The sequence below is a fragment of the Leptinotarsa decemlineata genome, unplaced genomic scaffold (genome assembly GCF_025532065.1).
Source record: "Leptinotarsa decemlineata unplaced genomic scaffold, Ldec_3_MD MMD2_P_RNA_scaffold_5, whole genome shotgun sequence".
Taxonomy (NCBI): domain Eukaryota; kingdom Metazoa; phylum Arthropoda; class Insecta; order Coleoptera; family Chrysomelidae; genus Leptinotarsa; species Leptinotarsa decemlineata.
In genome coordinates this window covers 2,126,985-2,142,130 of record NW_027412532.1, presented here as the reverse complement: position 1 = coordinate 2,142,130, position 15,146 = coordinate 2,126,985, and the positions used below count along the sequence as shown (strand labels likewise).

The 15,146-nt window shown below is 35.3% G+C and overlaps 1 protein-coding gene across 1 annotated transcript in view; it reads right to left on the bottom strand.

Moving 5' to 3' along the window:
- Ptx1 (pituitary homeobox homolog Ptx1) overlaps positions 1–14,270 on the bottom strand; it is a 168,131-nt gene extending 153,861 nt beyond the window's left edge. Inside the window, exon 1 of the mRNA XM_074169238.1 lies at positions 13,892–14,270. The gene's annotated coding sequence lies outside the window, so the exon portion shown is untranslated. The remainder of the gene's footprint in view (positions 1–13,891) is intronic.
- Between the last annotated feature and the right edge of the window lie 876 nt (positions 14,271–15,146).

Here is a 15,146-nt window from a genome sequence, read left to right as displayed (position 1 = left end):
TTTGTTTTTGTAACTAACGTTACTGCAGTTTCGTCCTGTAAGGACATTTTCAGACTCATACATTAAACTAACAATGGTTTATTACATCAGCCCTTTTAAATACTCCTGTAGGCAATAATGGAGGTACTTGGCTTGATTGAGTATCGGTAATTGAACTAAATCGATTCGATCATTTAACAGGTTGCACCCGCAATGTTTATGCTTGTGAATTTCCAAGGACTCTGAATAATTGAGTTTGTAACCCTTCCTTGCATAGTTTGGTGTCCTACGTACGTAAATGCTGTCCGTCGTTGTGTTGTTTTGTCTGTTGGGGTGGCTTGATCCTCGTTCTGTATTTTTTGTTTGATTCTGTTTTCTAGTTTATCTATTGTCTTTTGGGTGTATCCGTTTTTGTTCGCTGTTTGGTATATGACTTTCTGTTCTTTCTACCATATACAACAACACAACGATGGAAGGCATATACGTACGTAGGACACCAAACCAAAAAACTAACAAACGTCTTCAAACCACTGAACATCACCATCTCATGCAAGCCAAACACGAAGATAACAAAAAAAAATGAACAAATATGAAAAAGAAGAAGACAAAGACCAAAACGGGATATACAGTATACAATGCTCGGACTGCAACAAATTCTATATCGGCCAAACCAAGAAAAAACTGATCCAAAGGTACAATGATCACAAAAAGGCATACATAAATCCAATAGTATATAAATCAAACCCCGCAACACACGCCATACAAAAGAAACATAATTTCCCCCCACCAGAGAACATAAAACTCATAAAACAAGTCAACAAGGGAAACCTGATGCAGTACAAATACAGGCAAATTTACCTAAAGTACCTGTAACACCTGAGTTGAGACGTTCGGACCGTATAAAGAGGCAGACTACAGGATGACAAGTTCAGTTTGAGGAGTGCCTAGAAGATGACAGTACTACCAACATATATACACATATACATACACACATACATACATATACAAACACAAAAATAATTAAAAAAATTATGTGTTGAGAAAAATGTGTATAAAATATGATTAAAAGGTATCGTAATAAAATTCTTGCAAACTATAATAGAGCCTCTCGCTTAGAAAATCCTTTGTAGATTTTCAGTACAGATTACTACGCATTTCAGGTAGTTTGGAAGATGATTATACATTTTGAGGCCATCATACAATACAGAATTTTTAATTAAAGTTGTGTTAGGTATGGGAAGACTTAAATTTAGTGTCTGGCGTAATGAGAGACAATTGGGTGAGTTCTGTTCTATGTTTATGCACTAAACAAACTATTTCTAAAATGAATAGAGCATACAGTGATAGAATAACCCAAGAAATTTGTTGCATGACGTGTTCTCAATCACATTCGAATTCGAAGCTAGAGGAATATTATCAAAAATGCAATTAAATGATAAAACTTTAGTTTTTGAGACATTGAAAGCTAATAAATTTGCCTTACACCAATCTGAAAGTTTGGAAATATCAGAGCAAATGGCATTATATAGATTTGTGTTGGTATTGCGCCATAATAGTGTAGTGTCGTCGGCGAATAAAGTAGATTTACCCTCAATATCAATGGTAGTCAAGTCTTTGATATAGAGTAAAAATAGGGTAGGTCTCAGTACTGATCCTTGTGGTACTCCGTTAGATATGTTAGAAACATCAGATACTGTTGTATATTTAATCCTTTGACTTCTACCCGATAGATAAGAAGCAAACCATTTATGAGTAATACCTTCAATACCATAGAGATAAAGTTTCCTGAGCAGAATTTCGTGATTAACACAGTCAAATGCTTTAGAGAAATCGCAAAAGACTGCTGCTGTAATCTCCCGTCTATTAATGTTACTATACACTTCATATATATAAACTTCATATATTTAAACTCCAGATTTCTCTAACTTGTCCACCTTATCTTTGGCATTGAAAAGGAAATCAGATAACCTGGCATGTGGTCTGAATGCCACTTCCACATTGTTTTTTCTGAAGGAACCCGCAATTATCTCTTTTTTTTCTCCAAAATATCTTAAGAGTTACCAACTAATGTTACAACATTAGTTGTCAGCATTTTTATTTAAGTTTAAAGTTCGTTAACTTCAAGTCTGACAAATTGTTAGAATAACGGAAATGCATAAAATAACAGTTTTACAAATGATTGGTTATGGAGATAAAACCCGAACACAACACAGCACAATACTGTAATTTTTTCAAACAACTACCGCCATCTCTAGGTAAGGCCAGGTACATCTGATACCACCCTGATATGAACACGCCTGTTCGGTGAAAATGTCAATGTATTTGATAGGGTTGAGTACATCTATGAGTCTATGCAGCCTCAACCCGTAGTTTTCTTTGACAGACATGCAACAGACCAACTAAAAAGTGAAAACTACATAAATTCAGTGATACATCTCTAGAGACTTCAATATCCGATAGAGCCCCAAGAGAGGTCTACCATCACCCCTGCAGCAGCATCATCGCCAAACAAAGTGTCCTTTTTAACAACAGATGCTGTTCATTACAGGGCACCAACTATAAAACCGCTTTATGTCTTGTAATGTGGCGGGAAATTGTATTGCCTTGTTTGGCTATTTATTATATTATCTGTAGGTTTTGTTTGGAGGGGCCATGATTTATGGATGGCCCGGTAAAAAGAAGAGCAATAAAACGTGTTTATTTTGTGCTTGCGCCGGGTGGGTAAATAATCGAATAATTTTTGGATTCTGGGGCGAGCTGTTTGAATAGAAGAACACGCATGGTATTTGTAGATGTTGGAAAAACATTGAATTGTGTTTCATACTATATTCGGGTTATTTATGAGGGTTTGTACTACTGCGAATTTGTGACTAAAGTACGAAAACCATGTTCTATCCAATAAAGGTTTTGCTTCTCTTCGCGTATGATTAATAACAATTCATTCAGATTACAGAGCTATAAGCCGTCAGAACTATCTGAAAAACTATTTAAAAATTATCGGAGAAGTTGACAAAAGTTTATCATCAGTATTAACAGTTTATTGTTGATTATTTCTATGAAACGATATAATGACTAAAACAGAGATTACCATAGAATAGAACTTTATTGACCACGTTCCATATCCATACAATATATTTGTAGCAAGTTAGTGTTCCACCTCTCGGAACAAGAATTGAAGTAGTGTATAATTTAAAAAGAAAGACCAATCCTTCCACTGTAAATATAGGAACATCACACATATACATGATTATACGTGTTACGTTTAAAGGTAAGACCTCGTTAATCCTTAGCTCGTACAAGTTTCGACTTCTGAGGTGTGCGACAGCACCCCTGCGGCAACGGAAAAACAGATTTTTTGAAACATATACCTCCATAGGTTCATCCTACAGACTATTAGTAAAAATACCTACAAGTATAAAAAAAGTAAATACTATAACATTTTCCGAAATAGTTTTATCAAGTGATTTGAATACTTCAAGTTGTTTCTTACACTAATATATATATATATATATATATATACTACAGGTACCTAAGGTACCTGTTGAATTATGATCACCTGAAGCATATTCCCTCACATCTACATCAATAATAATTCCTTCTCGGTTTTTAAGAAAACAAGTTCAATAATGGTGATCTATTCAAATCCATTTGGTCATTCATCAGAATGTTTATTAACTTCCATTGCTTCCAAATGATTCAGTTTCAAACCTTTATTTTCTATGTACAAAATTTTGAACTCTTCATTGAAAATGTGATTTTCTTCTAGAAGATGATTTGAATATGTTGAATTTGTTTTCTTATTCACATAACTCATCTGATGTTCCTGGATTCGATTTCGAAATGTTCAGCCAGTTTGACCAATGTATACCTTCAACTAACTTTCCCAACGTATTACTTGTTCTATGTGCAATTTTAATATTCCGTTTCCTCAAAAATGAAGCCACTTTTTCCGTTGTTTGTCCAAAATATGTTAAAGCTCTGTAATTTTGATTATCTACCTTATCAATAGAAATAACGTTTCGAATCGCTTTTGCGTAGACATTCTTTGCAAGTATTTTGTTTAATAATTCGGCATAAAACCCATTGTTGACCGCAATTTGCTTGATGATAACAATTTCTTCATTGAAATTATTTATTGAAAGAGGAACATTGACTAATCTGTCAATCACGCTATTATGAGCCGTTACTTTGTGTTGATATGGATGGGTAGAATCGTAATGTAGTAATATCGGTATAGGACGGCTTGTGATGAATTGAAAATTCATGTTTGTTCTTCATTCTACTAATTGTTAAGTCAAAGAAATTGATTGAGTCGTCTCCTTCTATTTCAATAGTGAATTTAATGTTTTCATGAACTTTGTTAATATCCCTATGAAAAGTATCTCTTAGCTTTTTAGTACCTGTAAAACATACCAAAACGTCATCATCCACATATCTATGCCAATACAAGAAATTCCTTATCAAAGGACGTTTAAAGATCGACTTCTCTAGATTATCCATGAAAATTTCCGCAAGTAAGGGGCTTAATGGATTTCTCATAATTAAACCTCTTAAGGAGGAATAAATATTGTTGTCGAATTGAAAATAATTTTGTTTGAGACATAACGACAGAAGGTGAATGATTTCTCGTTTTATGACTGGGTTCACTCTATTTTATCTAATAATTCTATCATTAGAGTAACCTTAATATCACATTGATTGATCAGAGATCAATTAAAAGTCACCATTTCAGTACTGCTTTACCAAAGTAAAGCTTTCGATTTAGTTAATTTCGATTTACTCATCAGCAAGCTCAAGTTAATAGGATTCGATGACATTTCTCTTAAATGCATGACCAGCTATCTCTCAGGCCGATCACAGAAGGTCAAGCTGGATGAGTACTCATGGTCATCCCTAAAAGAAACAATCTCAGGTGTACCGCAGGGAAGTATTTTAGGACCCTTGATGTTTTCAGTGTTTATTTTTGATTACCACACTTTCTTGTCACATTGTCAAGTACATCTATACGCAGATGATATACAGTTATATTTGTCTTCTGATAACCCCGATACAGAATGTTGCGTGGCCAATATAAACACAGATTTGCACAAAACATTCTTATACTCGGAGAATCATGGACTGAAAATCGATCCAAATAAAACTTTGGCTTTATGCATAGGGTCTCAAAGACAAATAGTAGAAACTCAGTTAGGCTCACTCTCGATAATGCAGACATTGACTGGGTAGACAGTGCTAAAAATCTTGGCGTAACCATAGATAGCTCTTTTTCTTTCCATGAACATGTGACAAACATTTTCAAAGTATCATTCTTCAAACTCAAATCGCGATACAAATTCAAGTATCAGTTATCAGAAGAAATGAAACTCAGGTTAGTTAAAACTCTTATTTACCCCCATATCGAGTATTGTTGTTCGGTGTATTACAATTTTTTGCCGCAATATAGAACAGAAGTTACAACGTATACAAAATGCTTGCATGCGATTCGTATTGTTAAAAATGAAGGAGCTGAATGTGAGGTACAGAGTCCTATATTTGATAAACATGTTTTTGTTCAAGTTGCTTCAAACTAAAATACCAGGTTATTTATATGGTTTATTAAGCAGGCATTCTGACATGCATATGGTCAATTTGAGAATTTACTCATTCAACATACCTAGCACCGTACTTCCAAATTTCAAGGATGTTTTTCTTATATATCGTATCTGAATGAAATTTTATCCTTTTTTAATCATAATAAATTTAAGAAAGAAATAAAACCACAGATACCACTCAGTGCTAATTTAAAAAAATTAAAATTCAATGTATGGTAGTGCCATGAAATTGTTAAATTGACCAAAATAATGTTAAGAATATTAAGAGTTATTAGCAACTATATGATGTATTATTTTTTGCTCTTCTCTATCACTGTTATGATAGTAAATAAGTATGTTTATAATTATTCTCTTATACTCACTGTATAAATTTTGGAAGTGGAAAAAGATAGCCTTTGGCTAACCCTTTTCTTTTTATGTATAAATGTATTTTGATGCATAATAAACGATATTATTATCATTATTATTATATGGAGTTGTCGTTCCAAGGAGTTTTGAGAAATTCATTGATGGAATAAAAACAACATTTTAATAACAGTACTTTGCATTTTATATCAAACTATAGTCCGTTCATAATTTGTTGATAGCTCACTGCAAGTTTGACCCTCATTAGAGAACTGAAATACAGAGAGGACAGCTAATATGATATAATAACAAAAACCAAACTAAAACTGGCAGTTTAGCTTTTCATTTGTGCCCAAATGAGTTCAATTGGATTTAATTCGCAGTGGTAGGGTGGGAGTCTAAGGACTGTGATGTTTCGTCTTTCCGCCATTTTGTCAACTACGTATTTCTTGAACTTAGATTTGTGTTGCCGGGCAATTTTTAAAAGTTCTGCTTTAACTATTCCATCTTTGTAAGGCAGGGACTTATTCCGCACCCAGTCAATGATATCCTGTTTCTTCCACGCAGTCGTTGGAAGTCTTTCAACTAGTCGTGAATGATAAAGTGCATTATCTAATACTATAATTGAGTTTGGTGGTATATGTTCAATCATCTGCTCAAAATACTCTTCGAAAACATCAGCTGTCATCTCCTCGTGATAGTCTTTTGTGCTTTTGGATTCAAATTCCAACAAACCATGCTTAGCAAATCCTTTTTCACTGCCAATGTGAGAAACTATTAATCTACTGCCTTTACCAGAGGGTGGGGAAATACCAGTAGACCAACCTTCCTAAAGGCTTGCCTGGAGCTTGATATATTTTTATCTGTGCAAATTTTTGTGAGAGTATGACCTGCGTTTACCCACGTTTCGTCCTGATAGTAAATTGGCCTTCCTTCAGCCCGAAATTTTCGTATAGATCTTAGATACTTTCTTCTCCAACATATTATATCTTCCCGGTCAATCAAAAGTGATTTTCGGTCTGATTTCTCCCACCGGAAATTTAATTCTTTTAAAACTTGCCACAATTTGGTTCGTCCGACATGAGGCAAATCCGGGTCCTCTCTAACTTCTTGTAAAATTTTGTTTAAGTTGGGTATTTCTTTTTTGGAAAAAAGTTCGTGAATTTTCCTTCGAATACCATTTTTGGCAAATTCATCAATTTCAATAGGTTTTCTCCCCCTCTTTAAGTATTCGTTTGTATTTGGGTTAGCTATACCTTTTTTTTTTCTTTCTGATAGGAACCTATATATTGTTGACTCCCCTACGCCCGTCATGTTGGCACAACTCTTGATTATGTTCTGAACAGTGTTTGTGGGATTCTGAGAAACCAGAGCATCGTGAACGTTCAAAACAATAGTCTTCTCTCTTGGTGAATAGACAGACTTACTGACTGTACGCAACAGTACCGGTGTAAAACTTGATGATGTTGATGATGATGACGAAGCCATCGCAAGCAATCAAACAAAACAAGCAGGAACTAAAGGTACGTATATGTTTGTAGGAATATGAAAAAAAGTTACTCACGCACAAAATTCGCAAAATAAATATTAGAGACGTTAATTACTGCCGTAGACGCCGAAACACCAACGAGCCGTAAATTAAATGCGATTAAAAAATGTACCAAACCAAAAATTATTTTCGTTCGTAACAACTTCACCCTTTCAAGGCAAGTTTCGAATATAAACTGAAGCTTTATATTTAATGAATAAACACCTCAGGAACCTCCGCCTATGATTTTACGAGTTTTACGACCGTTTTATGACTTGGGCCCTCATTTTGTGCTATCGACAAATTATGAACGGACTATAGGTGGTAACTTGTTGTATAAATGCAGTTCAGGTGAGTTATTCCTGGACACGTCAAGTCGATAAAAAGGTATTTTGTGTTAAATATTCAAGAGTTAACTGTTATTTCATTCAGCAACACCTCTAAGACAGACCCAAACAGCATCACCATTTCCCGAATATAGCATTCAAAAGTCAATTCTGTTTCAACACACAAACTTGGAATAATTCCGATAAAAGTCCCAAACTTCGGAATCAGGGGGGATTAAAAGTTGTACTACAGAGAGAGTGTACGGCACAAACCAATTTTGTTATACAACAAACATAATTGGTTTACAGAGGCATTCGATAAAAGATAAGTCGGCTTATATGTGTTCGCAAGGGGTGGCCTTTATCCGACCCGGCCCGCTAGATATATTAGCTATAAATTGCATCTGACGTAGAGGAGCGCAAGCAGCATTATCATCGAGTCAAATGCGATTTACATTCTAATACGTATGTTTCTTATTATTCGCTTCCGTGGCAATCCATCGGGGTAATCTTTGATAATTCAATGGAACTCACGTTTGGAAACATGAAAGTGGCAAAGCCATATTTAATAATAATAATAATAATAATAATAATAATCGTCTTTATTCATCGACATAATATAAAAACGAAATACAGAAATTTAGAACAATAATTAAGGGTCAATGAAAAGATACTTCACCTAGGCTGCTTTTCAACTTAACCTAGCGGAAAAAAAAATAAAAGAAAAATAAAAAAATTAAAAATATAGGTGAATTATAGAAGACTATAAAAATATAAGTGAATCATAGAAAATTATAAAAGAAAAATTTGAGTATCAGCGTATATAAAATCAAAAATACTTATTTCCAGAACAATTTATACTCGTGGGAGTATAAATCAAATTAAAATTAAATTTTTAAATGATAATTTAAATATAAAAAAAAGTAATAATTTAATTTTGAATATAAATATAAATATGTGCCTAAATTCTTGTAAAATATTTTCACCTTAGTAAACACTTATTAACAATAATTTATAACTCTAGCGTAAACAATAATCATATACAGGTCCGTCTTAAAAGCAACTCTCTAGTGACTGAAGTAAGATTTTCAATTTCTTCTTGAAATTGTATAAAGAGAAGTTCCAAAACTCCTTGGGAAGAGTGTTATAGAATTTAGGTGCAGAATATGAAAAAAAACGTTGGTACAGTGCAGTTGAGTCTAGCTGCATCAGCCTGTAGAAGTGCTGGACCATAAATAGTGTCGCAATATGATAACTTAGATATCACCAGCGATTCGCACAACTCAAGTTTCATTTTAGTAGATAGCAAATCACGACTAGGATACAGCTGTCTCAGAATATTGAACGAGCTCTGACAGAGATAGCTGACGTGCTTGGTAAATCTTATAGGTCAACATAAAACCAGATACCTAGGTTTTGCAATTCACTTACAAAGGTTAACGGCATACCTGCTAACCTGATTTGAAAATTTTGTGTTAGCTGTTCACGTTTTGATTTCGTTCCGAGAAGCATAGCTACTGATTTCGAAGGGTTAAGTGTGAGATTATGTGAGGTTGAGATATTGTATGAAGATGTGAAGCTTCTTCAATTTGAGAAGTTGCTCAAAGGATTGAATTGCTCGTAAAGTCTAGGTATAATTGAGTATCATCGGCATAGTGGTGGATAGTACAAAACTTCAGACACTCATGAAAATCCGAGATATAGATGGAAAAAATAATAGGTCCCAAGATTGATCCTTGAGGCACTCCGTAATTCACTATTTGGGCATCTGACTTTAATGAACCTACCACTAACGACTGACATCGTTCCGATAAATAGTTACGAATAAGCCCACAAGCTTCCTGAGAAAAACCGTAGTGTAGAAGTTTATCACACAAAACATTACGATCAATAGTATCGAACGCCTTACTATAGTCTAGTAGAATCAGGTAAACTAGTTGGCCTTTATCAATTGAAGTGAGAATGTCATCGGCGATATTTAGTAAAGCTGTAGTGCTGCTATGAGATTTTCGGAAACCAGATTGAACCGAAGTTATAATATTATTTGTTTCAACAAAATGACATATTTGATCTTTCAAGATTAGCTCAAACACCTTAGATAGAATCGGGAGTATGCTTATTGGCCTGAGGTGACCGAATTCAGTGGGATTAATACGCTTTGGTATGGGAATCACGTTAGCTCGCTTCCAAGCCGCAGGGAAGGTACAAGTAGAAATAGATAAATTAATAATATAAGTAATATGGTCAATAAGTTTAGTTTCTACATAACGCAACATTCGTAGAGATATTAGATCCGATCCTGTAGCATTCAGATGTGGGATTATTTAGGTTATATGGAAGTTCAGATTTTTTATCGTTCCTCAGGATATCCAGAGATCTAAGGGTATTCCATTTCGTGGGGCAGTCTATGGGAAAATGTTCCATAGCGGTTTTTTGTCGAGTTGGATGGTCGAAGGTTTGGGAATTCCTAAAATGTTTGTGTTGTTTTCAGGTTATCCAGGATGTCAGACGGAAAAGACAGAGGGTTACAAGCGATCTTTCGCAAAAATTACACCAAAGCCCTCTACTTTCATTGCTCGTCCCACAAACTGAATCCAGTTATCAATGATCTAAATTCACGTCCTGCAATCAGAAATGCCATGGGAAGCACCAAAGATACTATAAACTTTTTTCGGGAATCAGTTTCGAAGAGGAAGTTGACACCTAATATTTCCAAACTTTGCGAGACAGGATGGAGTGAGAAACACAAAACCATTAGTGTTTTTAAAGAAAATCTCACAATAATTCTGGAAGCCTTACAAACATTATCTCAGGAAGGAAATAGTGCAACTCGGAAAAGTGCCTTCCAGCTGCATGCGGCTACTTCCCGAATTTCTTTCATTCTCGGGATTATGTTGGTAGCCAAATACTCGGCTTTGATGGAACCCGTTGTCAACGTTCTCCAATCTGTAGCTTTGGACGTGGTCAAAGCCTTGGAACACGTTAGAAGGATTTTACTTTTAATCAAAAACCACCGTGAAAATCCGGAAAAAGTGACTGATAAAATTATAAAGGAAGCTACTGCTGTTGCGGAGAAAGTTGGACTGGAGGAAGATATTACATCAATGCTGCGTATTACGGGGAAACAACGTCATAGAAGCAATCATCCAGCAGAAAACTCTTCAGAATGCTGGAAGAGGTCTTTAGTAATACCATACTTGGATTCAATCATCCCTCCCTTGAAGTGCGTCTTGCTGAAAAAAACACGTCATCATTCGTATTATCTAAGTTACACCCGGCGGAGATGCAAAAGATGACAACTTAGTGATAAAGCAGTTGCTAAAAATCTCCGCAGATTGTTTCAATTAAATATTATTTTTGTTGAAATAAATAATTATTACTGTGTTTAAAAGTTTGATTTAGTTATTGTGCTGTCGAGGGCTTGTGAAGTTCTATACATTGGTATCAGAACCGTTCTTATTACAATCGTCATCGAGGCAAAGACTTCCAAAATGTAACGCTTCATGCTTTCAACTGTACCAGGCGTTCATATTTTTTATCCTCCATAATACTGCTCCATTGCCCCCCTTAGTCATAGCTGGCGACGCCCTTGTGATAGGGTAGGGACATGTCTAAACGTGGGGCTACTGAACCTCCAGTCTTGTGTAGATTTCCAAACTTCCCTTTGTGGTTTTCGGGGTATTACTATTTTGCAGGTCGGCAAACTGTTCTCAGTAGTCGTTGCTATCGACCAGATTTTTTTTTCGACAGAAAAAATTTCGAACCCCCACCCTTTGAATACGAAATATTTCAATTTTCTCATGGAATTGAGACCCGACCTGCAAGAATTTCTGCCGACCTGCAAAACGTATTTCCAATTCTTTGACAATTGTGAAATTTTTAGGTGTGGGTTCGAAATTTTTTTCTGTTCCAGCTTGAGATTTCATTCGGTTGCCAAGCTCCAGGTGTAGTTTCAGCAAGGCATTGTCCATCTCCGCTGGATGGCTCAGTTTATGGTGGATCCGTTCTCGATGGAAAGCTCTGTCACTTCCGATTTGTCTGAGCTGGTTTGAAAAACCGTTTCAGTTCACTAGTTTTCAGTACTATGTTGGAAATCCGACTTAGCCCAGAGATAGCCAACTATTTTATGGAATACTAGTACTATGTTGCTGTATCGCTGATGTTTCAATGTTTTGACAGAATCAGAATCAACGAATTTAGGCGTGCGCAGCGTTATAGAACAGTGCTTTCAAAAAAGTGTTCTACAGTGCCATCTAGTGGCACTGAGAGCCTAAAAACCTTCTCTATGAAAAACTACTTATACATGTCAAGTTTCATCACGATCGGTTGATCGATGTAGAAGTTTATCACTTACCAACCAACCAACCAACCAACAAGCATCCATTTTTATATAGTAGATTTTGAAGAGAAGGCAATCGACATCTCTGAATTGAAGCCGACCTTGTAGCTACGTTACGTGGATTACACCATCGTTATCTGGGAACATGGAAGGGACGCTCTAAACCTTTTCCTAGACCACTTGAACGCTCAACACCCCAGCACCAAATTCGCTATGGAGACTAAACAGGAACAGCGCGAGGAATATGTGAACCAGATCATTTAGAGGAAGAACTGGAATGTATCCAAGTGACCTTGACCCAAGATCAACAAGGCCATGAAACTGAAGAGTTTCACGGTTCAAAACGAGGAGGAGACTCAGATGGTTGCACAGATAGACTTGAAAAATGTTTAAGGAAGCACAACATTGAACCGGTTTTTAAACCCACCAGGAAGAAACAACAAAGTCTCAGGTCGGCTAAAGACCAAAGAGACCCAATATCAGCAGCAGGGGCATCGCATACAGTGCACTTGTGGGAAGGTATACATCGGAACCACCAAAAGATCCGTGGAGTAATACACGGATGAAATATTTGATTGAAAACATCCATTATTTTAACTAAATCTTTGCAGATATTCTCATGGAAGAATCCCTCGTTTTTATTGTGCCACAGCAATATGCTGTCATCAGCAGAAAGAATGACAAACCAGAGATACTAAGTGTGGTCAGGTCATGAATATTAAACAAAAAAACTGGAAGGGGCCTCAAACTGATCCTTGAGGAACTGTTGTTTTCTATCTTTACGAATTATGGCCGATTGGAAAGGTATAACTCAATTGATAGTTGGTTTGAATACCAATGTAGGCATATACTGGCTGAAAAATACCGGTAAAGGATAAAATGGGTGTTTTGGAGTCTTCGATAAACGGTAGTCACATTCATATTGTGATGTGGTTTATTTTCCCTCTCCTAATCCCACTTCATTACACTTTCTCCAATTAGAAGATGAAATGAACAAACCTAAGGGGTAGGAATATTCAAAATACTTTAGCGCTCCTACTGAATACGAAATGAGATGCAAAACGGGCTAAGAGCATCCGCAGAACAAAATAAGGCTTAGATGGCTTCCACGCAACTTTGTTAAATCATGAGTAATGGTGACAAAATATATAACGTTGGTAACGATGATGAAACTCTTTCAATAAATTTTGAAACATAGAGAGATACAAAGAATCATCAATGGAAATGAAGGAACAGGACAACTGTATACATAGTTGTCCTGTCGTGACCAGAAAGATAAAGGGTAATTATGAAACAAGATGTATTATTACATAAAGAACAAATATTGATCATTTTGGAAATTAGTTAACATGTTGACTGTTTCAATTGATGACCGAAGAACTGCATAACCTATTGGTGTCTTCAAGGTTGAGCAAGTAGGTACGTATAGATTATGTATGATCTTCAATGCCCTTTCTAGAATTCATATAGAGGGTATCTTTAAAGATGTTAGACATTATGTTGAAAATGCTCCAAATTCAAAAGTATCAAATAATTGCTGGTTTCACCATTTAGCACAAAATTAACAAATTTAGTGCTGTTGAGTGACAAACATATTTGTGACATTTGACATATTACTTCCTAGTCTGAAATTGACCGATTAGAAAATTGATCCGTCCACGAAGACAAACTAAAACACAAGTCTTTTAATTCTTTATTATAAAATTCATGGACGGTGTATGTTTCGCCGATTATCCAGTTGTAAAGATTCCATAAACATTTCATTGAATTGTTATCCACTCACCTTAGAGAGGGGTGACGCAAAGATTCATCTATGCCACGTTGACATCTCTCTAACCGGCGCCTTCGCCAAACTTTTGCGACCTTGTCGGCTGAATCCACAAGTACAAGGCAATTGGTATAAACGTTTTTCACTTCAGCTGCAAATGATGGAGACAAACATTCAAACACGAGTATTTGATTTGTCATTTCTTGTTTCTTCATTTGACATTTCTAGACTGGTAAACGTTTCGCAGCCGTTTGACAGTGCCACTTATTTGCTGATCACACGGTTAACCAATTCCGTGACAGACCTCTGATTTCAAAATAATAAAGTACCGAACATACTATGTCACTTTTGCCATACTTGTAATCTCACTTCAAAATTTTTGATTTGAATACAGTTTCCAACAAGGTAGTTTTTGATCAATTGGCGACATTTCTTAGACGGCAGACAAACAGTTATATGAAAGTTTACCACAGCAAATTTTATTAATTCAATAACAGATGGCAATAACATGAAAGAAAATAATGATCATTGTATGCGAGGACTTCCAATATAATTGTTATATATTATTCAAACTTCTTCCATGCACTGAGACTCTGTGATATTTTCGGAATACAATCATCATCTATCGAAATATATTATTTAAACCCTTTTATTAATTCAGTTACTATCACATTTCGTACTGGAATAAATCAAAAAGGTTTCAATGAACATTTTCGAATTTATAACATATATCAAGGGTCTAAGTCGGGAGCAAAAAATTATTTTCATAACTTGTGATCTATTACTAAATAGCTGTACTATTTTTATAATCCCCTTGACAAACAATTTTCAAACTATGTACTGCCATCTATGAAACAGCAGTTCAACATACATGAAACCAAGGAGTGATGAGGAAAATCTCTACAAGAGGGCACTAACGGTAGAAAAATGAAATATTGTCAAACCGTATATTCTTGTTTAATTTTGTGAAGATGATAATGACTGAAAAAGAATAAAAACGTTAGAATCCAAGAATTTTTCCACGACTCAAAAATACATACTTCTGAGTAGAGAATTTCAAATGGTCATCAGTCTGCCATCTGTTGACTGGTAGCCAAATTAGAACCTGTCACATTACAGTGAACTATCAAATTTTCAATTCAGTGGCTGTACATAATTTTAATTATTATCAACTCGAACGTTTGCACATACGTTTTGATTATTTTGGTAGTTTGTCCCATCTTTGTTATACATAAGAAATCTTTGTTATACAAATCTTTTACTAAAATAT